At 48.7% G+C, this 24,374-nt stretch overlaps 1 protein-coding gene and 1 long non-coding RNA gene across 9 annotated transcripts in view; one reads left to right on the forward strand and one right to left on the reverse strand.

Moving 5' to 3' along the window:
• GNAS (GNAS complex locus) overlaps window positions 1-24,374 on the reverse strand; it is a 53,893-nt gene that overhangs the window by 21,290 nt on the left and 8,229 nt on the right. The window lies entirely within an intron of this gene.
• Window positions 81-10,201, forward strand: LOC130832516 (uncharacterized). Of its 3 annotated transcripts, none has more exons than XR_009048309.1 (3): window positions 81-196; window positions 8,136-8,199; window positions 9,892-10,201. It is a non-coding gene; the product is annotated as an uncharacterized LOC130832516 (long non-coding RNA). The 3 variants fall into 3 exon arrangements; XR_009048310.1 differs by having other exon boundaries at window positions 9,933-10,201; XR_009048311.1 differs by having other exon boundaries at window positions 10,022-10,201.

Genomic DNA, 24,374 nt, shown 5'->3' on the forward strand with positions numbered 1-24,374 from the left:
AATTTTCGGTGAGTGGTGTAGCCCTGGGCGGCGTGCAAAGTGTGCGACGGCGGCGCTTACCCCTGCCGCGCGCCTCCTTACCTCCGGCTTCCCGGTTAGCGCGCGCGGGGACCGCCACCCACCCCTCCCTCCCGGCGGCGCGTGCCCGCGGAGGTGGGTGTCGGCGCCTAATTCATCGCGGCGCCCGGATCGTCGGGTGAGAGGTGTTATGTGAGCGCGAAAAACGAGCCTCGCAAGGTCAGGCGGGCGCCGGCGACGCGAGAGCCGAGCGGCGTTGGTGGCGGGGGGCGCGGACTCGGCGCCCCCGTTGTCGTCCCGGGCGGGCCAGGTGGCGGGCCAGGGCGTCCCGGTTATCCGTGGCCGGGGCTGGGCGCCGCGGGGGGCGGACTCTGGAACAGACGGAAAAGTAGTTTATTGAACACGAATGTGTTTGAGAGTTGTTTAAAAACTTTCAAGGGTCCCACCCCGGCCCTGTCCCATGTGAGGACGCGGGAGAGCGCAGTGGGTTACGAGCAGTGACACCAAGTTCTCGGCGACTCGGCCGCGGCTCACTTTTCCTGGGACCTTGGTTGAGTCACTTGGTTGAGCCATGCGGGCGTCTGCTTGGGTACAATTCATTCATTCATTCATTCATTCATTGACTAAAAGTTTGGTCCGCGCGGCCCACCTGGTGCCCAGGTGAGTCCGGAGTGGCCCGGCCGTCAACCTGAGACTTGGCCACCGCCTTTGGCGGGTCGCGGCCGCCTGCCGGTCAACCCAAATCCAGAACGTAATCGTGAACTCTCTCCCGCCTTTAACTTCCTTTCACTTCGAAACAGTCAGTAAAACTTTGGATGTTTGGGGGGACAAGAAGAAAGGCAGGCAGCCTACTTGGAAACACAGCTAACACACTTCGGGGGTGGGGTGACTGGTTCGGTGAGAGGCCGTGAGTAAACTGTCCGTATAGTTTTAAGTTTTCTTTGAAACTAGAAAGACGCAGTTAACAATTCGACGGGACCGTTGAAATTCCTCTCTTCCCCTCAGTTTGCTCAACTCAGAGTAAGAAAAGGTGCGACAGAGGAAGATGTCAGCTATTATTGTTTTTGGCTTCATCCGGTACACCTCTACCCCCCCCCCCCCCACCACCAAGGCCTCACTTTATGAACCTGAAAGACAGCGGAGGGCAATTCAAAGTCAGCAGAGAGCACTTGGAATTAAGAACAGGAAGCGAAATCTTCACGCTAGACCCTCATGATCTACATCTGCTACCTCCCCTGACTGCGGGGCTCAGACTTTCTCGAACTCGGCAGAAAAGTTGCTGCGCTGGCCCGTCCCTCTGCACATCCAAAGAAGCCAGGTCTTGATCACACTCTGGATACGGCCTGGCCTCTCCTTCCACACAGAAATACACCTTCTTTGGACGAAAACTCAAAGCAACTACCGTTCACGTAAACAAAAGCCGATAAAAATATTGACCCTGTAGACCAGAATGTTCTCGCGTAAGCAAATTCCACAGTAAGACTGTTTGAAAAGATCGTGACTCAATCATTCACCAACTAGATTCGAAACTACCTAAAGACAGGGCCCGAGTTTTATATCTTCCTATATTAAATAAAAACCTCTTGGGTGAATCTGATGAATCAATCGATGGTCATTTTTAAAAACTGGTGAAGACTTATAAGGAGGAGGAACAGGCCAGAAATTTGTGTGATGCTCCATTTGTTCCAAAGCATCTTCCTTCCTGCTTCTAATGTGGCAAGGCGCAAATACATTGTATTTAAGAGGAGCAAGGTGAATACTAACCAACACAACCTTGATACTTACGCCAGTAGCTACACCTTACTACAGTGAATGTAATGAAGAGTCTCCTTATTTGGAAATCCCTGAGTGGGGTTACTATCTTCCCCCCTTTTAGATAAATATCACACCTGAACTTTGAAAGGAGTGAAGCTGTCCCATGTCATATACCGACACATATTCCAGGCAAGGCACAATTGAGACTATTGTCCTAGAATGTGTAAAGCAAGGTCAGGCTTCAGTCACTTCAACTTCTAACCTGGCAGGCCATCCTTGAAAAAAAAAAAAAAAAATTTTTTTTTTAAAGTGTAGGTTTCACCTATATTTTGTTATGACCAACCACTGATGGACAAATAAAGCATTTACTTTGTAAATAAAGGACAGCAGGTGGAATCAAGGGTTTACAGGTAAGCAAAGGCCACTAAGCTCTGAAACACAAGCTCGCTTGCGGTCTGTCCAGCTTTCTGTTTTCACCCGACACAAAGTGAAAAATGAGATTTTACTTAATTGGCATGGTGAGCTGATACCGTCTACAGTTTTCAGTCTAGCATTTGACCTACCCGGGCCTTAAAAGTTTTAATTAAAAAAAAAAAAAAAAGGCTTTCTGGTTTGGAGGCCACCACGCGTGACCTTTTCATATGAATTCGTAAGTTATTTTAATAGGTCATTACCATTTTAAGTGCCTGGTTTATGCTTTGAGTGGAGCAATCCATTAGCATAATTCTTGGACCAGTCCAGACTCGAGAGTTTTCCAATGGAAGGGGCCTCTTATTTGGCTCAGGGAGTGATGGAAGTCGTGGAAATTTCAAGCTCCAGAGAGGGGCAAAGGGCCAGAATGTCCCGGGTGTAAAATGCCTGGTTCAGGTGACTTGCTTCATGCCAGAGCCAGCAAGTTGGGATAACAACACACCCATAACCTAAAGCACTAGGTCACCTCATGATACAACTCGGTGAAACAGACGGGGTCCCACCGCTATGCACAGGGCCAGCCTAGCAGCAGCTCTTTCCAGCAATGCATATTTCACAACAACGGATGGATTCACATGTCAGGGTTTGAATTCTATGGTCTTGTAAGCTTCATATTTATGAGTGGATGTGTTCCTTGGCTCTTTTGCATCTTCCTGTCTGCGAAAGAATGCCTCATCTGCTCTTAAAAGCAATACACTTGCTATAGCTTAGAATCGTGAAAACATTTTTACACTTAATGATGTAATTCAGTTTTCGGACAAGGGTGTTCTTGGCCTTTCATTAGATGGGGTCATTGTACGATCCCAGAGAAAACAGAATTGTGATATTATTTTAATAGGCTAGGAAACAATACATAAGTTTCCACTGAAACAGAAACCGTAGCTGTAAGGTTTTAGTAAAAATGTTTAGCACTGCAACAGTGCTTTCTGTCTTTAAAGCACGTTTCGCACTTAACTAGAATTACTGAAATTGTTGTTGAAAATGAATGTGACTTGAAGCCTGCACCATACAGGTGATGAAGCAGGTATTGTGAAAAGCCTGTTCCTAGTCCCAGTTAATCCCTGGTGAGAAGGTTCTATTACTTAGGACCATAAAGTTCTTAAAATCAAATGTAGTGATTAACTAGGACATTTTTCCCCTTGTCATATTCACTAGTTAATAATGACAATCTCAAAGGTATCCTAAACTTGCATTCAAAACTAAACATGGTGTTCAAGTTAGCCAGACTTCATTTCAAAAGACTTGATGTTAAGGGACTAACTACAAGGCCCTATGAAATTTCCCTATTTAACTTCTATCAATTGATTTTAAAATAATTTATTTTTAATTTAGGACAGACTCTAATCCAGACAAACTATGGGGGCCCACTGGCCAACGTGTCTGGACCCGATTTCTTGAGCCAATGACTTTGAGATACCAAACATCTACTTAAAACCATGGTTCACAAAATGAGGGCAACTGGGACTTTTGTGCTGGCTCTTCCTCGACTTTGATGGGTGGAAGAGAGGAACTTTCTGGTCTCCGTGGATGCCCAGTTCCCAAGACCATGAGTGCCTTTCTCAGGACATCGAAAGGAGCCCCAGAGAAAGTGGGAGTAGACCTTTAACAAGGCCACCATGCACTTTGAAAGAGGGAGACAAAGTAGAGACTGTGCGTGACACTGGTCCTTTCAACAGCTTAAATCTAAATAATAAGATCCACATGATGGCCTTGAAAAGATTCTAGAAGGATAACTTGGATCAGGGCCTCTGACATCAACCACAGACCAATGGACCCACTTACTGGAGATCTTGCAGGGGGAGGGGGGATGTAAAATTGTTACCACTGGACAGCAGGAAAGTCAATTTTCCTCAACTAAAATATCTTTAACTTCCCTTGGGGGCAGGATTTTGCGAGGACTAAGGTAATGGGAAAGCCGTTGCTTAGAACTTTTAATTTGGCGCTGAGGATGGAAACTCATCCAGGATGGGGAGTAATGCAGGGAGGACTAGTTAAAAATAGGTGCGGGTCAGCTAACTTTTGTTTTTATTTACAAGATGCCTTATTTAAATGACATTTTGATCCAATGTCTTACTAAACAAGTAACAACAGGAAAAAACAAAACAAAAAGCAAGTTGGTGTAATAAGAAGAGTCCTAAACTCCTGATAAGATCTATGTAGATAAAAGCCCTTTGATTGCTCAGATCTTAAAGACTTTGGATTTTTTTTCACTGCATTCAATTCTTCAAATTTAGCCCCATATAATTAAGAGTTTAGAGCGTTAAACACTCTGGATGAATCAGGTAATAAATTTCCATTCATTAAATGCTGCTTTGTGTATACATACATACAAAGGAAACAACTGCTAAATACAACTTTTACATCTTGGGGTTTTTACTTTATTTACCTACCAACCAAGTGTGGGTGGCCGTTTTCAAACAGGCTTGCAATTAGCTACTGGCCTCAGTTTGCGACAAGTGAGATTCTGATGGGGCTGTGGGTGTCACTTGCCTTCACAGCTGAACCCCCCTCCCCTCTAAACCCACTTCCATCTGCTGTTGGTAAACCCGGAATTAAGCAATTAATGGGACATAATTAGTCACACGTTTAATTTATCTAAAAAAGTAGGTATCTTTTCATCTTTCTGTGTTTGCCCACACATGTTGAAATTGAAATTGAAAAATGTGTAATTATAGTTTAGCTCCACCTATTTCCCTGGGTTTTTATTTTGAGGGGCACAAACGCTTGGCTCCCAGAGGACAAAGGCTGCCCCCTCCTCTGCACAGGGTTACACAGAAGCTTTGCCCCCTCCCTCCCCCATTTCCATTTAGCCTCTATTTGGTCAAAATTCAGTGTTTGCTGGGGAGCCCAGAGGCTGTGCCCTCCACTCCCTCCCTTACACAGCAGTTTATGGAGGGCCTGGCAGCCTGCACAGCCCGCTCCCTGACAAGTCAGGAGCCCACTCCACTCAGCGGGGCCCAGATGGCACTGTGCCTTCCTAAGGGCTCTGCCGACCTCTGGAAGTTATGAGGAAGAGAAATCGACCCAGCCAAAGCATCAGGCATTTGCAGTCAGTCTGGGGATCAGATGGAAAGGAGAGGTTTTTCTGAGCTACAGACCTCAGCTTTACCCACAGCCGCGTCCAGGGGTCTCTGCCTGCCGCCCAGAAGGGGAACTGAGACCTCTGCCCGCTTTCTCGAACATTCCTGTCTCCCTTCTCGAACATTTCTGTCTCTCAGTCGCTTAAGTCTCCACTACCTTCTCAGATTACGGCTCCTTTTGTGCTAATTACACCGAAAAAATTGAAAGAATGTCGCTGACTTTACAAAGAACACAAAGCAGGCTTGCTTTAAAAACTAAATATAGCCAATTTCTTTCCGAAGGCAGACAACTGAGCTTTCAAACGATCTGTACTCTGTGGATTAACTGCAGATGGACGATTCATTTATGAAGACCCAGGTGACAGAAGGGAGGACACATCTGAAACGTGTTGCTTTGGGGGGCCGTTTACATAAAATCCGAAGATCTGATTCGTGATGAACTTTGCCCACTCCCCAGCACTTAAATGTAAATCAAGCCTTGCCAATGATGGCAGACTAATATAAGCTAGGCTGAAAAGAGGAAAGAAATGGAATGCCGACATGTAGAAAACTACGTCCTATGCGGGTAAAAATATAAATGAAAGGAAAAGAAAGTCTACCTTCTCACCCTGGAAGGTTGTGGCTGCCGCAGAACCAGGGTCCTGCTGTGGTAGCCCCTGTTCTCCGTTATATAGGAAATGGTCTTTTAAAACACAACACTGGGAAGTGCCTGCTGCTGGCCAAGACAATCATGGATGGCACCCCTGCCCTCCTGCTATGAAGCCCTCTAAGGGTTCATGGGCGAACGGTAGCAGCTTGGAATGATTGATTTTTCCGAGGAACATTAAACGCTGAATTGGGCATGCTCACATAATACCACAGCTGTGACCCTTAGGGATGAATTTTGGACACCAGCTCAAGTGACAGGTGTACTCGATGTATGCCCAGCTTGGCTGAAGTTGTGATGCCTAACTCAAGTTTTTCCTCCCGATGAATTGGTGGGGACTCTGGAGCCAGCCAGGAAAGGGCCTTTTGCCACGGAAGACCATGTGTGCTCAGCCGTCAACAAAAATGCCAGCCTTGGGGGGAGGCTGGAGGCCCTGCTCCCTGAATAGAAAACAAGAAAGTTGAGACAGACCTCAGGAGACAGGGGAAAGAGGAAGTGGGAGCCGAGAGATCTGATCAGGACCAGACCCTTCTAGGTTTTAAAGCAAACGGATCTGTCCTTTAACCGGCTCTTGGAGGATATTAACAATCGAAGCAAGCCCAGGATTCTAGGAAATGTGTTACCAAAATTGGTATTATTAGAGGCAGTGGCACAAAGCTAGAAACGTGGAGTCTAATCTGTAACATACTAATTACACCTATTTTTATCCCAGGGTTGCAGTGACCTAACACCAAGAAGTAAAAACTCTAGAAAACTGGCCTTTCATGTCCACAAGACATGAACATCTTGAGGGTAGGGGCCGCAGGGCAAAGGTTTCATTGAGTCCCTTAATCTGACCTGAGGCTGGAAATCAGCAGTCACTCATGAAGGTAGCTGATGTTCAAGGGAACTTGGCAACAGTGGAGGAAGGCCACTGAGCCTCCAGACCAGACCTTGGGAGCTCTGGTGTGAAGTCAGCGTGCTGGTGAGAGGGCAGCTCTAGAATGTCAAAGTCCGGCCTGAGCAAAATTCCTACCGGGTGTCCTGGTCTGCAGAGGGCAGACAGAAGGCTCGGCTAAGCCAAGGAGGATCCTGGACCAAGAAGCTTTCCGTGGTCCATCCCACCTACCACAAAGGCCCCCGGGCCCTATGTTCTGGCAGGATGATGCCAGGTGGCTGACGGGCAGAGAACGACCTCCAAAAGTTGACAAATCTCCCACTTTGGGGACTGGTTCCAATAAGGATGCTTCTCGCTAACCTGATGGTTGAAGGTATCAGCCAACTTAAAGCAGTATTAGGTTTTTTGCTTCCTTATTCTGAAAAGACAAATCTCTACCTTCTGAGGACCAGGATGTTTTCATAATTGCACTCCCCGGGAGCTGCTTCAAAAAGCCTCCCTGTGAAAGAATCTTTCAAAGGAAGTTGATATAAAACTTAGTTGGAACCCAAAGACATCTAATCTGCAAGTTAAATGCATACTCCGTTTATTCAGAACCATTCAAAGCATCTTAAAGTCTAGAAAAACCTAACTGACCTCCAATTCCAATCATGATGTTATTATCAACCCAGGCCTCAGGGGGGAGCCCCAGAGCAGGGGAACTTAAAGTCCTTCTCAGCTGTAAACGTGAACTTGAGTTTTCTTATTAAATTAGTAATTCGTCTAAATACATCACTTCAGTGATCTGCCATGAGTTACTTGAATGCAAAATGGGAAAAAACAAAACAAAACAAATTGTGGACTAACTAGGGTGATCCCCAAGGACACAATGCTTTTGTCTTAGATATAACTTTATATTTCATTTACCTTGCACATTCTTAAATGTGTTAAATAGATGTGTATTCCTCAACCTGCCATAACTACATATCCTCTAGATTTACCGAGGGTACAGAAGGCACAAAAGGGGAACTCTGTAAAGAAAAAAGAAGAAAACTAAAGAATAGAACGCTACAACAAAAATTTAGTTTCTGAAATGGATGCCAAAGTAGAAGAGATATTGAGAGAAAAATATATACGTAATTTCAGCAAAACTACAAACACACCAAGAACAAGTACTAGCAGCATGAAAAGCCCATGGGAACAAACAAAAAAATCACTCTGATTTATAGTAATTGAATCTTTGCTTTATCTTCCTCCCAACACCTGATAATTCTGTGAAATCACCCAGCTGTCGCTCTTTTCCTTTTAGAAACGTGACACTGATTTGTCATTATTAGAATTCAGAGGTCTGCCTCATGGAGCTCCTGATAAACGTAAGTCCTCGATTCTTGACCTTTTTTCCCCTGAAATTCTTGGTATGTGGTTAAATGGCTGAAGACACATTTTCAAGGTTTTGTGGCTGTAACATAAAAATAAAGGATCAAGGCTGGGTGGCTTTGGAGGTCTGAGCACATCTGGGCTGTGCCCTGCCTGCACCCCAGAGGGAAAATAAGTAAGATCGATTAGAAACAGCATCTGGGGGTAAAAGCAAGACTCTGCTTTGGGCTGAGCTGTTTGCAAATAGAACCACTCTGCAGGAGACTGAAGTCCCGCAGGGGGGTGTGCCAAGGAGCACTTACCCCTTCCTCTGCCCCTCCTAACGTCCCCTTCCTCCCCGACCTGCCTGGCTATTCAGTGCCTTGAAAGAGCAGGAAGAAAAACCTGTAGCCCAGAGAGTGTCAATTAGTTATCCACACGAGAAAGAGAGAAAGAAAACGATGGGTGATCAAGTCCTAGTTATGGTGATTTTGAGATACACGGATTGGGGGGGGGGGCACTTTTTCAAGAAACTGAATCATGACCATTTTTTTTCTTTTGCTATAAAAGCAACACTTCTCATCCTTATTTTTCACTGGCTGCACTGAGCTGGTGGTAACCTAAGACAAAATGAGGGCAGGTGGCTTCAGCCTCCGCCACGTTCTAAGATGGCCGCAGGCACCAGACAAATCTTGACCCTGGCAATGATGTTGCCAAGAACCTAGTCATAAAGATTCCCCTCTGTGTGCCTGCCTGTAAAGACCAGCGTCCCCACCTCCCCCCTGCAGCAGACTTCAGATGGCCACTGCAGAGAAAGCAAGAGGGTCTAACGTCTTATTTGTGTCCCCTCTCCTTCCTCATTCCTCAGAGAGCAGACTGGCTTCTAGGTCTGACCCCTCTGATTCCTAAAAATAAGTTTCCCTAGGGCATTGGGTTGGGGGGATGACAGGGTAGATGGTCAGATGAGCTGATCTTCAGATATTCGACAAGCTGGCTGTTTGTGGACAAAACAACCAGATGCTTTTTCACGATTGAACTTTTGACCAAATTGATGGATGCTTTGGTGTCGAGAAGACAAAAACTCAAGTCAAAAAGGTCACCAGAATAGGAAATTTGTGGGCAACAAAAAAACCATACTATAGTAGGAAGCATTATATTTTTCTAGCAACAAAAATCTGAGTTTTCAGGTTATGCTAAATGACTCAAAATTTGCCAGAGTGAAGACACGGCAGAAAGAATGGATTTTTAAAAAGGTTATATTGTACCTATTTATTTGGCTTTGCTGCTGCCACAAAGTGGCTTGCAGCCCTCCTTCTTAGCCCTCTATAAAATGTAAATGGTCTAAATTAAGAAGCCATCTAATCTCAAGCAATATTAATTCTGACATGAAAAATGAGACCAATTCTTCAGACAGGATTAGGATCACCGCTGCCTGACATTAACCGATCACCTCACCCTGTTTCTCAAAGAACGGGGTATTTTCCTTTTCCAAAGTGCCTATTTATTTCTAAGAGCCGACCCAAATCCTCACACTTTCCTTATTCTGACATTGAAAAGGCACAGTCTCCTCATGTGGGCTGCTTTGACCCTCCGGATTCAGCAAGCTTCTGTATCTTATTTGTCTGGTTTTTTATGTTTATATTTTTTTGTTTTGTTTTGTTTTTCCCTCCAAACTAAAATCCCTCTAAAATATCTAAACACCTCAACAGTCATCAGTTGGGATGTTGCCCCTGCATCTTTCTCCTTCCAGACTGAACTGCCGGCTCCTAACACTGTTTTCTAAGCAGAAAAGGGAAAACTGAGAAAAAGATGTTTTTCTCGCATTTCCTCCTCAACTAGTCCACTGAAATCAGCAGGATCACGGTTCTCCCATCTCTGCAGCAGGCAGAAGCACCGTGCATCTAGATAAAGAATTTGCCTTTCGGCTTGGCTCAGATGGGGATACTGCAGTTGTCCTAGAAAAAAGGAGAAATCTCTGCATCCCTGCAGTACCGCCTCAGCATCCCAAGACCACTGCCCCCTCCCAGAAGAGCTTGCAGATGTTGCATTTGGCTTGTGAATCCTCTTGGTGAGTGCTAAGAAATAAAGTGGCTTTACTTGGACATGTCCATCATTCACCTACCACAAAGCCCTAAGTCCCTGCTCTTTCATTATTCTCTGCCCGGTAACAATTATCCACCTCAGAAGGGTCTCTAGCAGCATGACCGTGGGTGAGGGGCGTGAGGGACCCCGGGAAAGCATGACTTGTTTGGGAGAATGTGCTGCATAGAGAGCCTCCCTGGGGGAAGGGAATAAGGCCCCTCGGTGTTTACTGCGAGGCTGCGGGGTGCTGTCCCCGGGCAACATCACTTTTAACAGAGACATCGGGTAATTCAGTTACACAGAAGCAGGCGAGATGAGCAGGGTCAGATCTCTCTCCAGCAGCCTGCGCTCGGTGTTTGCAGGGCTTGAAAGGGTCCTCAAACGGAGGAGGGGTTGAAAGGATGCACCTTCTCTGTCTTTTTGTCCCCCCCCCCCATCCCTGGGGACCCGGAGCTGCACGTGGCTGCTTTCTTCCTCCCGTTCCCAAGCCCAGCAGCTAAGGCGCTTTTCAGCTGAGAGAGTCTAGAATTCACTTTTATTTTCCTGTAAACACTGCCCAGGGCCACCTTCAGAGGCTGTAGCAACCCAGTTGGGGGCTGGGGGTGGGAGTTCCTGAGCGCTCAAGGTCTAAGGTCAAGGCAGGGTGGGTGGAAGGGGAAATGGGCCCTTTCCCTGATTCTCGCCTGAGCGGAATGAAACTGACTAACGTCAGCTTTGCACCTCTCTCCCCATCGCCTAAAGGGCCTCTGCCTCCCCAAGAGCAGCCCCAGGTCTGCAGGCCTCTCTCTGGCCTCCTCTGCAGTTTCAAGGCCCTGGAATGGCTATTTGAACCACGCACCTGACTGTAAAACAAAAACAAAAACAAACCCCCCAAAAAACCCCACAAACCACACACCACCATTTTCAACAATGAGACACGCCCACTGAAAACCCCTCGATGGAGCAGAACACAGGCTAGACTCTCCCCGCCCCCCCCCCCCCCCCCCCCCCCGCTCGGGGTTAAAGTCACAGCTCACCCCCAAGGAGGGGAAAGGAGAAGCCGGTACCCAGCAGCTGGCTAAGTTCTGCCCTGCAGGCCTTTCCCATGCCCGGCTCAGCCCTGGCTACAAACGGCGAGCCTGACCGGCACACCTGGGGCCGGGACCCAGGACCGTGGGGAGGGGGCTTCCCTCCCGTCTTCGCTGTATCCATCCTCCTGCGGTGACAGCCTGCTTTGCACTCCGCTTGCCTCTTTCAGAGCCCCCTCCCCTTCCCTCCAGCACAAGCCTCCTCGGTAGAAAACCAAAAACCATCTTGTTCTTTCATCATAATTAAAGTGCTGTCAGGGAAAATGGCATGGCTGATTTTTGCCGCAGTTGAAATGACCCTCTGCTTTCCTCTCCTCTCATTTGCTAAAGTGGTCCTTTCTCTGCCTGAAATCAGGCCCTTTGGTGATGGAAATTTTAGCAGGAAGCGGAGAGTTCTAAGCAGAATCCTAACCTTGGGAGGGTGGGGAGAAAAAATCGATGCTTTTGGAGCCGGCCTGGCAGCAGCAGCAGCCTAGGTGCTGCGGGCCATTTCCCAGCTGCCGCATCCCTCCGCTCCACCCGCGCTCGGCTCCCTGATTACCATTGTCAGGGGTCGCAATTTAGCCACATGTGGAGGTCGAGTCTCCCCGTTGACTTATCTAAGGGGCAGGAGGAAGCTGCTTGGAAGGAAGTAAACAGGTTCTGGATCTGGGAAGATAAAATCCAAGCGCCTTCCTCGCTCCGAGGGAAAGCGTGACTGCATATTTAATACCCTCGCCGGTCTGCGTGTTTGTGCTTGAAATAAAGCTACACCTTACACGCATAATGACATGCCCGCCGCCTCCCCGCCGAGTGCTACCGAGCCCCGGGTGACACTCGTGTCACAGCCACTGCAGTGCCCAGGCAACAGCAACTCATCTCATTTTGTGAAAACGTCATTCCGTCCTGTTAGCTATCAGAGAACTTTCTGAAAAGGACATTTCAGGTGAACAACGCAGTAGCGTCTGGCGGCGGGGGTGGGGGGTGGGGTGGAGAAAAACTATTAAGAAGAAAAGGAAGAAAAGGACAAAAAGGAACCCAGGGTCCCGAGTCCTTCTGAGCTGTGCCTTTGGATCCATGACCCATTATTCAAACATGTCATCCTGTGAGGGCTTCACCATATTCATCCCAGCCTTCAATGACTTCGATTTGAAGGAAACATGTCAGGAGCTTTCAAAATTAGCTTAATTTCCTTTTCCTAAATATCATGCCTCTTGGAAAGGCCCCTTCTGAGTTTCACCGGGGAGCTTAATTGGCAGGCTTCCGGGTTTCTAGAAGGGTACACTAATATCTGGCAAGTCAAAGTGCCAATCCAGGCCTCCCTCGATTGAATCATTAGCTGTTAATGTACCTCTGAGTGACTCTGAGCTCAGGTGTGAAACCAACCCAAGTGTCACTAAAGCACCACTTTCTCCTCGGGCTGCCACGAGGGACGGTGGAGCTGCTTATGTAACATGCCAGCAACACGCTCCTTTCCCCCGCTTCATTATTTGCCGGCCTGCTCTCCTGCCTGCCTGCTTCTTTCTCCCCCCACAGCCCCCGCCTTTTTTTCCTCCCCCCTTTTAGAGAAAGCAAAGCAGCTGTATAGTACTCAAACCTTTTATTTCCTGGCTATTCTGTGTGTCAGAGCAGTGGACACTGGAGACGCACACGGGGCTTGTTATTACCGGCCTGAGCCGGAATGAGTCAGGCACCCGAAGCTTCGATCTGGACCTGACTCTGCCACTCGGATGGGCCCCCCCCCCCCCACTCCACCACCGCGAAGCTGTACCTGCAGAGCTGGGGGGTGGGGTGGGGGGGGTACAAAGTGCTGCATTCACTGCACTTGCGGCGCGCAGAGCGGGGCCGGGGGTGCTGGGGCCGGGGTGTCAGCTGCCCAAATGCCCCCTCCCCTGTCTTCCTCCACCGCCTCCTGGGGGAATTCTACTCCACGATTAAAAATGTGACTCTCTCAGCTTTCCGGCCTCAGAGAGCTCTTTATTAAAATGCAAGCGTCCCTTAAGGGTAGCCCCAGAAGCCTTTGCCTGCTAATGGGATTCACTGAACAGAACACAGCCACCTGCAGGGAGGTGAGGAGGCCCGGGGCCAGATGCCCCCTCCTCACATTTGCCACAGGCTGGTCCCGAACGGGCAGAAAGCACCATCCAGCCTTCCCTGCCTCCCACGACTCCGAGAGGGGGGCTCTGCAGCCGGGCCCGCGTCCCAGCAGGGGCAGCGCTTGGCGCCCCCATCGCCTCTCTTAGGACGGGCATGGTTTCTGAGGCATCCTAGCAGAGGGGTCGGGATTCAGGAGAGGAGCCTGGGGCCGGCGGCGGCGGGGGGTGGGGAGGTCACCGCGCATACCCAACCCAGTCACAGAGGCGGCCACCCCTAATACAGGACGTTTTCAAAGTGCCTTGGCACATGGACTTTTCCCTGAGCTGGCAAACAAGCTTCGCGTTCTGGCCTGGACGTGGGTTTTCGCTCACGTGGATGGCGCAGCGCCTCTCGGGCGCAGGGCGAGAGCGGCCCCAGACAAGAGCCTGCGCTGCCCTCGGGGACAGGGCCGGTCCCCGCGTCGGGGCGCACCCTCGGCCCGGTCACCGCACAGAAGCGCCTCCCTCCTCCTGCAGCTGACATAGACCTCCCTCTGCCTGTTTGCGGGCAAACACACACACACACACACACACACACACACACACACACTCACTCTCTCTCTCTCTCTCTCTCTCTCTCCATAAAAATCATGCATCCCGGGTGGTGCCGGCAGGGAGGCCTAGTGACCAAACGGCTTTCCGGAGGCTGCCAAAGGCATCGCTGGGAAGTGTTTGCGAAAGAAAAGCTGGGAATTATATTCTGGAACTAAGAGTGCATTTCTCTTTCCACAACGACTGGGAATTAATTATACCACTTGAATATCGAGGGTCTCTATTTGCATTAGGAAACAGGAAAAAGAGGCGCAGAGCTCGGGATCCAAGATGGAGGGCGGAAGCTAAGATGGAGGGCGGAAGCTAAGCTAAGATGGAGGGCAGGCCAGGATCTAAGATGGAGGACTGCAGCCCAAAATGGAGGGCAGCCCAGAAGCTAAGATGGAGGGCCCAAGCTCAGACGAAAACACTCCACAGAACCTTTGGACTCTGGCAGCAAACTGCACACACTTTCTCACCCCAGCCCTAAGAATACGAATCCGAGACACAGACAGAAGATTCTAAGGGGAAGAGGCTCTCCAGTCCCAGGAGATCCTGGAAGGCACAGATAGGCTCCAGACAGATGGGAAAAGGGAGCGGGAGCTGGCTCAATGCGGCTTGCATCTCCACCCCTGGGCCGGGCCTCGGGGGTCCCTTCCGAGGGCAAGGCTGCCCCGCCGCGCGCCCGGGGAGCCCCCTCCGAGAGCGCGTGTGAGGCCCGGCCTGCCCCGCGGAAGCCCGCTGCCCGTGGGACTGGCTGCTCGGCCCTGCACCGGCACGGGGAGCGGGGCATGCTTGCCACCCTAAGCGCATCCTTCTGGGCTTTTTGCAATCACGTTGTCAGGACTCAGCAGTACTTTCTTGTAACCGCTGATTTGCTTTGCGCAACTAGGTTGGACCAGTGTCGGAAGGCCGCTAAAATCTTGACCACCTCTCCATCATTTCTGAGCTGCCGCGTCTATTCCCTGTCCAGTCACCCAGCAGCAAGGGTCCATGGTGAACCTCCCGGGTTGCTCTGATTGTAAGACCATGGAAGGGAGCAGCAACGTCTTACACCTTTGTCTTCCTTCCCCATGGGGAAGGGCACATATTAGCCGTGTACTGAGTGAATGAACGAACAAATGAAAATGCCTGATGGAGGCAGACTCACCGACCCGGCAAAGATTTCATCTTCCTGAGAGGCTTGGCAGACACACAAGCAGCTACTGCAAGTTAAGAGATGCTACTAGAAAGGCAAAAAGGAAACACAGCCATTTCAACACCCCATTTAACCCCCAAGTTAGGAAGTAACCTATCCGTGAGGGAAAATGGGAGCATTTGAACTGAGAACTGGGCAGTATTCCATGCTCTTTGCCAAGTTGGCCACAGGCTACTTATGAGGTAAACCTCAGATCTGCCAGTAGTCAAAAATTTGAAAAATTAATCCATGACAACTGTTTTCATTTGGAACCACGATTTCCCTCAATTAGCCGTGTCATTTTATGCTAAATTCCCATTAAACACGTCCCAACAACCTTTTCTTTCTTTTTTCTGAAGAGCAGCCCTTTTCCCCAACAATTCTTAAAGGTCACAGAAGGCCCATTTGATAAGCATATTGGTGGCAAGTCCTCTTTCCTGGCTATGAGGACAGCAATCGTTTTTCTCCCCCCCAACTGGCCCCTGATCGGCCATTTTGCTGGGTTTCAAAGCAATGCAAATTTACCTCCAATCAATTAGTAACACATTTCTAACTTTTGGGGGCTTGGGAAAAGTGTGAACTTTTCCTGGTGGAGGGAAGTTAAACCTTGAGAACCAACCAAATTCTGGTCAACCCAGCAAGCCTCTTCTGCCTCTGTGGGCTCTGTTTTTGCTTTTTTCTTTTTTTTCAAAGGCCCAAACTTGGGAGATTGGGGTCCTACTACAACAAATTAGGACAAGACTTTGATTTTCTTTCTTGTTTTTTTTTTTTTTTTTTTCACTGGAGCCAATGAATAAGGCACAGGACACAGAGGCAACGGACGGAATATTTTCCCCACTAAAGCCAGGAAGCTGAAATCTGCTCTCGTGCTGTATTTTTTTTTTTTTTTTTCAGCTGGAGAGATTTGCATCTGGGTGTGATGTGCACTTGGGGGCCTCCAGCACAAAGCAATCAATCTTGTCTCCTGCTGCAGAATCCCCCTCCCCCTTCCTCACTGAATAGAACTGTCTCTCCTCTCTAATGAACATACCCAGGAGAATAAAACTTGTTTTGCAAAAGTGTGGGGAAGGAAGAAAGGAAGGAAGGGAGGAAGGAAGGAAAAAAAAAGCACACAATGCCTATACTGGGTCTGGCCGGAGCCAAGTTCTCCAGGACACTAACCTATAAACTTCTAAGGATTTCCTCAACGTCTGAGATGTATACGTAATATACAGGGTGTTTGCTTTCAACCTTAAGATATGCTTTGCTTTGTTTTGAGTAATTATCAAATCAAAGAACTCATAAAGATTGGCTTTTTTTTTTTTTTAAGGTCAAAAAGTCCAGGGGGGGCCAGATTTCTTAAAACCAAACCACTCAGTGGGGTAAGGCTTGTGAAAACACTTGGAAAGTTAGGTCATGCTAGAAGGGGGCTTATTACTAATTTGTTAAAATGTGGGCAATCATTTTAAGGTCAGGAGAGGGACATTCAGGAAAGTGAAAAGGGGCCGACTGTGGGAGAAAAAGGGCAGTGGTCGGAGCTCAGGGGACAGGGAGGCAGGGGCCTTGGTCACCACCAGCCCCCCGGGTCCCTGTCCTACTCAGTGGGCTCCTGGGGACGCACGTGGGGCCCCACGGGGCAGTGGGATGGGGCGGGGGTAATGCACCGACCCCCTACCCGACACTCCTGGGCCTGCCTCCCCAGCCCTCTGGGCAAGGGCAGCCTGGCCCCTCAGCAGGACCCTGGCAGCTCTCCACCCGCTGCCTGCTGCAGCTTCCATTCCTTGCAACCTGATCCACGCCCCCACCCCACCCCCCCTTCCAGACTGTAAGTTCCAGGAGGGCAGGGACCCGTCTAGTGTCTAGAGCTACATTCAGCAGAGGCACTCTTTCTATCTTTCTCTTCTTCTCTCTCCCTCCCTTCTTCCCTCCTCTTTCTCTCTCTTTCAAACTTTTCATCTCATCTCTGTGTTTCTGTATCTCTTTCCTTCCTTTTGTACCTTCCTTCTCTCTCTTTCAACAATAAGGAACTGGCTTGAGGGGAGTTGGTTTTTAACTCCGGGGTAGTTCACAAAAGTTTGGGGGAAGAAACACAGAAAGAGGAATTCAGATTCCTTTCCCCCGTCCCACCCCAGGGAAAGCGCTGAGCAAGTGAAAGAGCTGTGAGAAGACAGACGCGATGGAGAATGTGGGAACCGCTGGGGAAGCCCGCGTGGGTCGGGCGGGGGTGAGCTGAAGGTGAAGTTGTTTGCGCACCGTGATTGTCCTTTAGAAACGTCCATATGTCTGGGTAAAGGACAGGAGGAGATAAGGAGATATAAAATCCTGACAGGATAAGGGCGGGGCGGGGGGATTTCCTGTCATATTATAATGTCATTTTAACAATAAGTACAACTTCTGGAAGAAAAAGGGAAAGGGGTCAGGGAAAGTATGGGGTGTGGATTCCCAGTCCCACGGGCAGCGAAAGTGGGCAGTTTGGCCCCATGTGGGAGACTGAGTTCTAAGAGGGCATGACCCCCTAGAAGGCACAGATGTGTGTGCTGTCCGGGACGGGGGGAGAACCTGGCAAAGACACCCATGAGATGAACAGACCCAAGCCCCCCCTCCCCTTCCCCCAAAGCACAGAATGGCAGGACTGGTGTTAAAATAAACTCCCAGGGACTCAGCACAGGATGGGACCCCAACCTGAGATACCCCCCAAAACCTGGGACTTTTTTCCCATAGGGTCTCCTACATTTCATCTAGAAAATTCTAAGGGATCCCACTTCCTGCGAGCATCCCAGCCATTCTGAGCTCTCTGCTGACCTCTGGTGGGGGAGGAGCTCTACTGGCCCAGAAAAGGTGTTAGAAACACGGCAGCCCACCTGCCCTGCTTTCCCAGGGACCCCAACATCCAGAGGAACCCCCACCCTGGGGTGGGGGGGAGGCTTTGTTAACCTGCTTTGTCCAAGGTTCAGGGCTATAGGTTGGAAAGTGTGGGGAGGAAAAAGGTAAGAAAAGTTTTAAAGGAGCCCCAGAAGATTAGGAGCTTAAGAGAAGCATGTTGGAATAAAGTTTGTTAACTGAAAGAAGTGGATTTTACTAGCAGGGTGGAGGAAGCTTTTGCCTGAAGTTAATATATTTTATTCGGTTCCTTTTACTTTTCTCAACTATAAAAGAGGAAGGGGAGACAAAGCATCTAAGAATGGTGTATGGAGTGTAAGTTTCGTTGGAAAGAAATAAACTCCCATGACAGGACTTGGTAGGTCCTGGCATGGGAAGTTCACCGTGGCCCTTCTCAAATAGATGACCTCATGATTTTACAGCTGCTGCAGGGAGGAGGGGAGTGGGGGAGGGGAGGGAGAAATGGGGCAAGGATGCCTGTTCTCTTTAGAACCAAGGAACTTGGTCCCAGACACCGTCAGATCTCACTTCCCCTCCGCTGGAAGCTTGGCCTAAACAAGACAGAAGTGACCTTCCCCCAAGTCCAGGGTTGGGCCTGAGATGGAGGGTGGGGGTTCCATCCTTAGATGGGAAAACTCTTCTTAGTAAGAATGCCCCTGAATGCTCAGCGGGTTTGCAGCCCTGAGAGGAACAGAAGGGTTGTAAAGGGGAGAACACTAAAACTAGCCCTGAAATCTCAGACACTCTCAAAAACCCAGTGATGCTGCTGTAAGTTAAAAAGCAATACGGATTCACCCTCAGCCAGTACCTTCTCTGTAAGACAGCACCGAGCATCCACCCCAAAGTCTATTCCTTCATCTCCCTGCATCTTCCCATATTGTCTCAAATGCTGACTCCTCCAGGAAGCCTCCCTGGATCTCCCTGATGGAAAAAAGGACCTCTGCCCACCTCTGAATTTCTTTTCTAGCCCTTGACTGGGGTAAGAAAGAATGTCCTACTCTTCTCTGTGTCCTGCAGAGATTCTCCCAGTGACGGGTACCCAGAAATTATTATGTACCAAAGGGCAAAAGACAGGCCTTAAATTTCCTGTGCAAGCTGCCATTTTGAAAAGGATACTTAGAGAGAGGGAAGGAGGGAGAGAGTGTGTGTGGCGGGGCAGGGGGGTGGTTTGGCATACCTGTTCTATTAAAACTTTTAATAAGAGCATTAAAGACGTTTTAAAGTGAGAAGGACATCCCTCTCATTTTTTAGATGAGAAATACTGGGACCCAGAAGATAAAGCGATTTGCCAAAGGTCTCGGAACTGGTTCCCAGAAGCCCCAGGGCACGCACATGGGCTGGGAATTTAGAGGTCTCTGTGATACTGTGTTTTCCTGCACTAGCTAGGATCTCACAGAGCCACAAGTTAAAAGGGACAGGATTTGTCCTCAGATATCAATTGTTCAACTGGAAGACCTTTAAAACTATCCCTGGGCCTTGGGGGCGGGGGCTGTGTCTCTGGGAAAGAGGATTAGGGGAGGGGGCTGAGGAATTCTGCCTTAGGCACCAGCACACTGGGAGTTTTGAAGAGCCAAGCTCTCAAGAGTAAAAGCCGAGCGCCATCTGCCAGCCAGTCCAGAGCAGCCTCACTTCATTTTCTTGTCTCTATTTCCCAGCCCTGAATACTTGGTATCCTCGTCTCTTTCCCTAAAAAAAGAAAGAGGTATTTCTTGCTCAGAACAGACCCCCCCCCCCACCATAAGAATCGTACTAAAAAAAAAAAAAATCAAAAGAGAAAGAGAAAAGGGAAAGCAAGGAAAAAATGAGGGACTCTCCTAAGAGGCTGATGTCTGCTCCCTCATTTCTGAGCTGTGTGGACCTCCAGGGAGCATGCGACAGCCCCCCACCCCCCCCCATCAAAGGCAGCCTTGGTGGTCTTTCTCCTGACCTTTTCTTCCTGGCAGAATGAAAGATCGGTGCCCAGCTTGGAGCCTGTCTTAATATGGGAAGTCAGACCCTATCTCTGGGGAATCAAGGTTTTAGGGCCAGGAAGAAAAAGACAAGGCCTCTGCCACCTGCCAACTGAAGTCTCAGGATACAATGTCTGCAAGGGTTTGGGGTTTGTCCCTTTGGTCCTCACCTCTTTCTCCCTCAAGCTGAACACAGAGAGATGCCCCTGGCTTCTCTGGGACTGCCCACCAGATTTAAGCCCCTCCCCGACCATGGCAGAATCATCACCATGGAGGCTTGTTGGTACTTTTAAAAATCACACTTTGGCCTTTTCTGGATGTCACTTGGCAAACTCATGGAATCCTTGAATAGAGCAGCGGAATCAACCAAGGTTCCGGAAACGAGAGCCCGCCAACGTTTCCCCACTGTGCTCTTTCCGCGATCCTAGGACCCTCCAGAGAAGCTAGGGCTCCCCTGCCCAACCCCTCCGCAATCAAGGTAATGTGGGAAAACATCAAAGATCCATCACCACAAGCTCATCCCACACCAAACGGCCAAGGATACAGATTTCCTGAGAGCGCTCCGGAATGACCGGATCCCATCAGGAAAACGTCCAAAGACTTCCATTTGGAAAGGGGAACCCTCCATCAAGTGTCCACCTTAAAACCAGCCCTGGCCACTTGTCGGCAAAACCAGATGATCTAATATGCTTCCCTTTTAGCAGCTAAAAAGGAAGAAATGAAATCACCTAAGTGTTGAATTATAAATAGCTATTAGTTTTCTGGCAATCCAACTTTTAAAAATTTTCCCCTGATGTCTGGCATTTGTTTTTGGGTTCTGCCTGAAGCCTTCGAAGCATTTCCTTGGAAAGATGCTGCCCTTGGTCCCAGGCAAAAAGTCAAAATCAACATTCAAAAAACATGCCTTGGGTAGTTTCGAGGATTTTGCAATAAGAAGACCTTAGGTAGGGGGCACTTCACTTAACTGAACTTGGAACCTATAAAAAAAGTGATATTTTAAATTGAACATGTCCAATATATAATTTATCAAACTACTAATCAGTTTCTACCCTTCACCCTAAAGTAATCTTAATAGTAAAAGCAAAAGTCTGAGTTCATCTAGGCGTCTGGAGTGGAGAATAGGCTTTTTGTTTTTTTGTTTTTCCTTCTAGCCTCGGCAATGAACGTAAAGGCCACCAATTCCAAAGTCTCTAAGGAAAAAGAAAAAAACACTTTCTTTAAAAAAGTTAAATCTCTGATGAATCTGTAACAGCTGTATTGGAAGATCAGAAGGGGGCAAAAATATAAGTGCTTTAGGCTCAAAATATAATAAAGAAGCAATAAAGTCTCCTTCCGCAAGGGGTTACTTGGGGGAGAGGCTGGTGAGTTGCAAGCTGGGGGCTAGACCACTATTTAAAAATAAAATGATTTATTCAGCTATGCTTCAGTAAAAAAAATTTGTAAAAAATAAAATAATGATTTAGTTCCGTTAAGATTATTCCCAGGTACTGGTTATAGAATCTGCCCTGGGCTTGGGGAGCGGCTGGGGGGGGGGCGGGGAGGAGGGGGTGTACGCATGCACCATCTTATCAAAAACCCAGTGCCACTCTGTTGATCAGGAAATGTCCTTGGGTTCTTACTTCTGTGGCACAAAAGCATGTTTTAGTTCTAAAAGATCTTATTTTACCTTCCTCAGTACCGTGACTCAGAGGCATCCCTCCCACTGCCCCTACCCCAACCCTACAGCTTCCTGCCTTGAAATACCAGTTGCTCAAGGTTAGGGGTCACCTCCATGCAGTGGGCTGCTTCCCTGTGGCCCTGGGACCGAGGTGACCCAGCTAGCAGGGCCCACGCCCCATGGCTGGTGCGCACACACGGCCCATCAGAGGCTCCATTTGTGTTTGGCGGGACCCACGCACGACGGGGCCCTGGCCGTCCCAGAGCTGAGGTACTACCAGCAGCCATCTGAGCACTGGTCCTTATTACCTCGGCCGCCCTTCTCTGCGATGCAGCGTGAACACATTTATGCCCATCAGATGGGGAGAATTCCTCGCCTGCTGCAGACAGAGGCCCCCAAAGAATCCCTAAGTGGTACATGTGATCACTTAAGGGTTAAAATCTATTTAAACCCTGATTTATCCTGGCCCATTGATTAGCTACGGGACTGACTCGGTTAATCAGAGTCGTCTTGGACGATTCATTATTTCCACCCTTTTCCATTCTATTTAGGGTCAGCTGGTGACTTTTCAGGTCACCTTCTTTTCAGAGATCTTTGGAGATTAGTCCTACCCCAGCATGTAGGATCACCACCACGGGCATAGACATTTCTGACTGGTTATTAGTAACCAAAGTTAACAGCCTTTTCTCTGAAGATAACTTTTGATTTTTAAGGTGTTCAAGTTCTGACCTGTATGATCTCTACCTTCCCCAGGATTTGGTGTTGATAACATCAGGGCAGTGGTTCTCAACTGGGGATGATTTCTGCCCACCGCCCGCCTCCCCGCCTGCCGGAGATACTTGGCAATGACTATAGGCAGTTTTGGTTGTCACACTGTGCGTGTATGTGGTGGTGGTAGGTGGGCTGTGTGTGTGTGTGTGTGTGTGTGGCTGGCGTCTAGTGGCATCTAGAGATCAGAGATGCTACTACACACCCTACAATGCGCAGGATGGTTCCCATGGCAACATGTCCACGGAGCACCTATGGAAGCCCCCTCTGTTAGACAGAGCCCTCTGAAATTGCTAAAATCCCAGCACAGAGCCAGCAGGGAGAAGTCACAGCTTAAAAATAAAAGGCTAGGCCTGACTAAAGCTTTAGGCTTTGTCCTGGGGTGGGGTGGGGGGTGCGGGGGAAGGAGGGTGCCCTCCTCTGCCTCTGCTGGCTCTCCCTTTCCCTCTCATTTTCACTATAGATGTGACACCTTTCTTCTGCCTATGCCGTCTCACCATCTAGTGGCCACCAGAAATATCAACTCACCTGCACTGTCTCTGGGCCCTTCTAGATTCAATCATTAAGAAAATTCGCATGGGGGGGGGGGTAACTGGGTGGAAGGACCCCTGAATGACGTACATGATTTTATTAATAATTAAGCATTTTGTAGGCCTAACAGACCTAGACACAGAACAGCTATGAGGAATTAAGGTGGACACTTTCTATGATTCCAGAAGCCCACAAAGGCCAAAAAGCTTAGGAGGTTCCTTATCTAACCACAGATAAGCAAGTAGCATCTACTTAGAAGGGGTGTCCAAGTGGCCCCAGCAATTTAACTAGCTGTAAACGTCCCAAGTGACACAGCCTCTTTTTTACAGGTTGGTTTGTTTGCTTTTTCAAAGGGACCGATCAGCTACTCTACAGCTAGAGAAACTGAGGCCCCCCCCCGCCCCCCGGCACGTGGTCCCTAAGGTCGGTGGGGTGCTGGGATGGACAGCAGCGGGGATGTAGGGCCTGGTCCCTATGTCCTTTGGTAAAGCGCTGGCAAGCAGCCCTCCTTGGCCCTGGCTCTCTCGCGATGCCTGGTTCTAGTCTGAGTGCTCATCACGTGAATTATTCCTTCTGTGCAAAAATCCCACAGCTGCAAACTTACCTGAATGCAGCCTCCCTATAAACAAATGTCTTCACGGTCATTTGCACACTAGCAATCAGTTTGAGGCGAGGCCAAACTGTTCAAATAGGAAAGAGGAGAGAGGTACTCTGGTCTTTGCGTTGAGGGGGAGAGTTCTTTTTCCCTCAGAAGAACTGACGCTCCGTGCTGACATGGAGCTTGAGAAAGCTTGACTGTGGCACTCCTTAGAAAGTGGGTACAAGAGACTTTCGTCTCCATTATCCCTCATTAAAGGAAGTTGAAGGTACTTACTCTGTCCCACACACCAAATGTGTGTGACAACTTCAGCAACATTGACTGACTCATAATAAATTTGGGATCTGATAACAATTTATACCTTTATACCTCTCTCCTCGCCCCAAATTGAATCATTAAGAAACATTTAGTAAGATCTAATGTTCAAGTTCTGTGGGCAGAACCCCACGAGTCAAAATGCTTGGAAATTCTCCTGAGGTTTAACAAATTACTCTGCAATGCAACGTGGGATTTTCCCTCTAACTAAGGACGGCAGAGGCGCACTCCCTCGATTTTCACTGCTCTGTCACAGATCAGTTACCTAACATCCTTGTCTATCCCAGCCCCCAGCCACTGCCTGGGAAAAACTACCCCAGTAATCCTGATTGGAGGGGCTACACCTCTCAGGTGTTTGCTGTTTGTCCCAGACCAGAGCATCCCATAGCTCGACTGAGCACGCAATGGTCAACAGTCAGGAAAAGTCAAGCACGGTTTTTTGTGTGTGTAGTTCCCTACCTCATTCTTGGAGGTCTCCTCATCTTCTATTCCCCGTGGCTGGCCTTCTTCATCATCTAGCTGTTGGGAAGGAAAACTAGAGACA

This window comes from Hippopotamus amphibius, chromosome 12 (genome assembly GCF_030028045.1).
Source record: "Hippopotamus amphibius kiboko isolate mHipAmp2 chromosome 12, mHipAmp2.hap2, whole genome shotgun sequence".
NCBI classification, from domain to species: Eukaryota; Metazoa; Chordata; class Mammalia; order Artiodactyla; family Hippopotamidae; genus Hippopotamus; species Hippopotamus amphibius.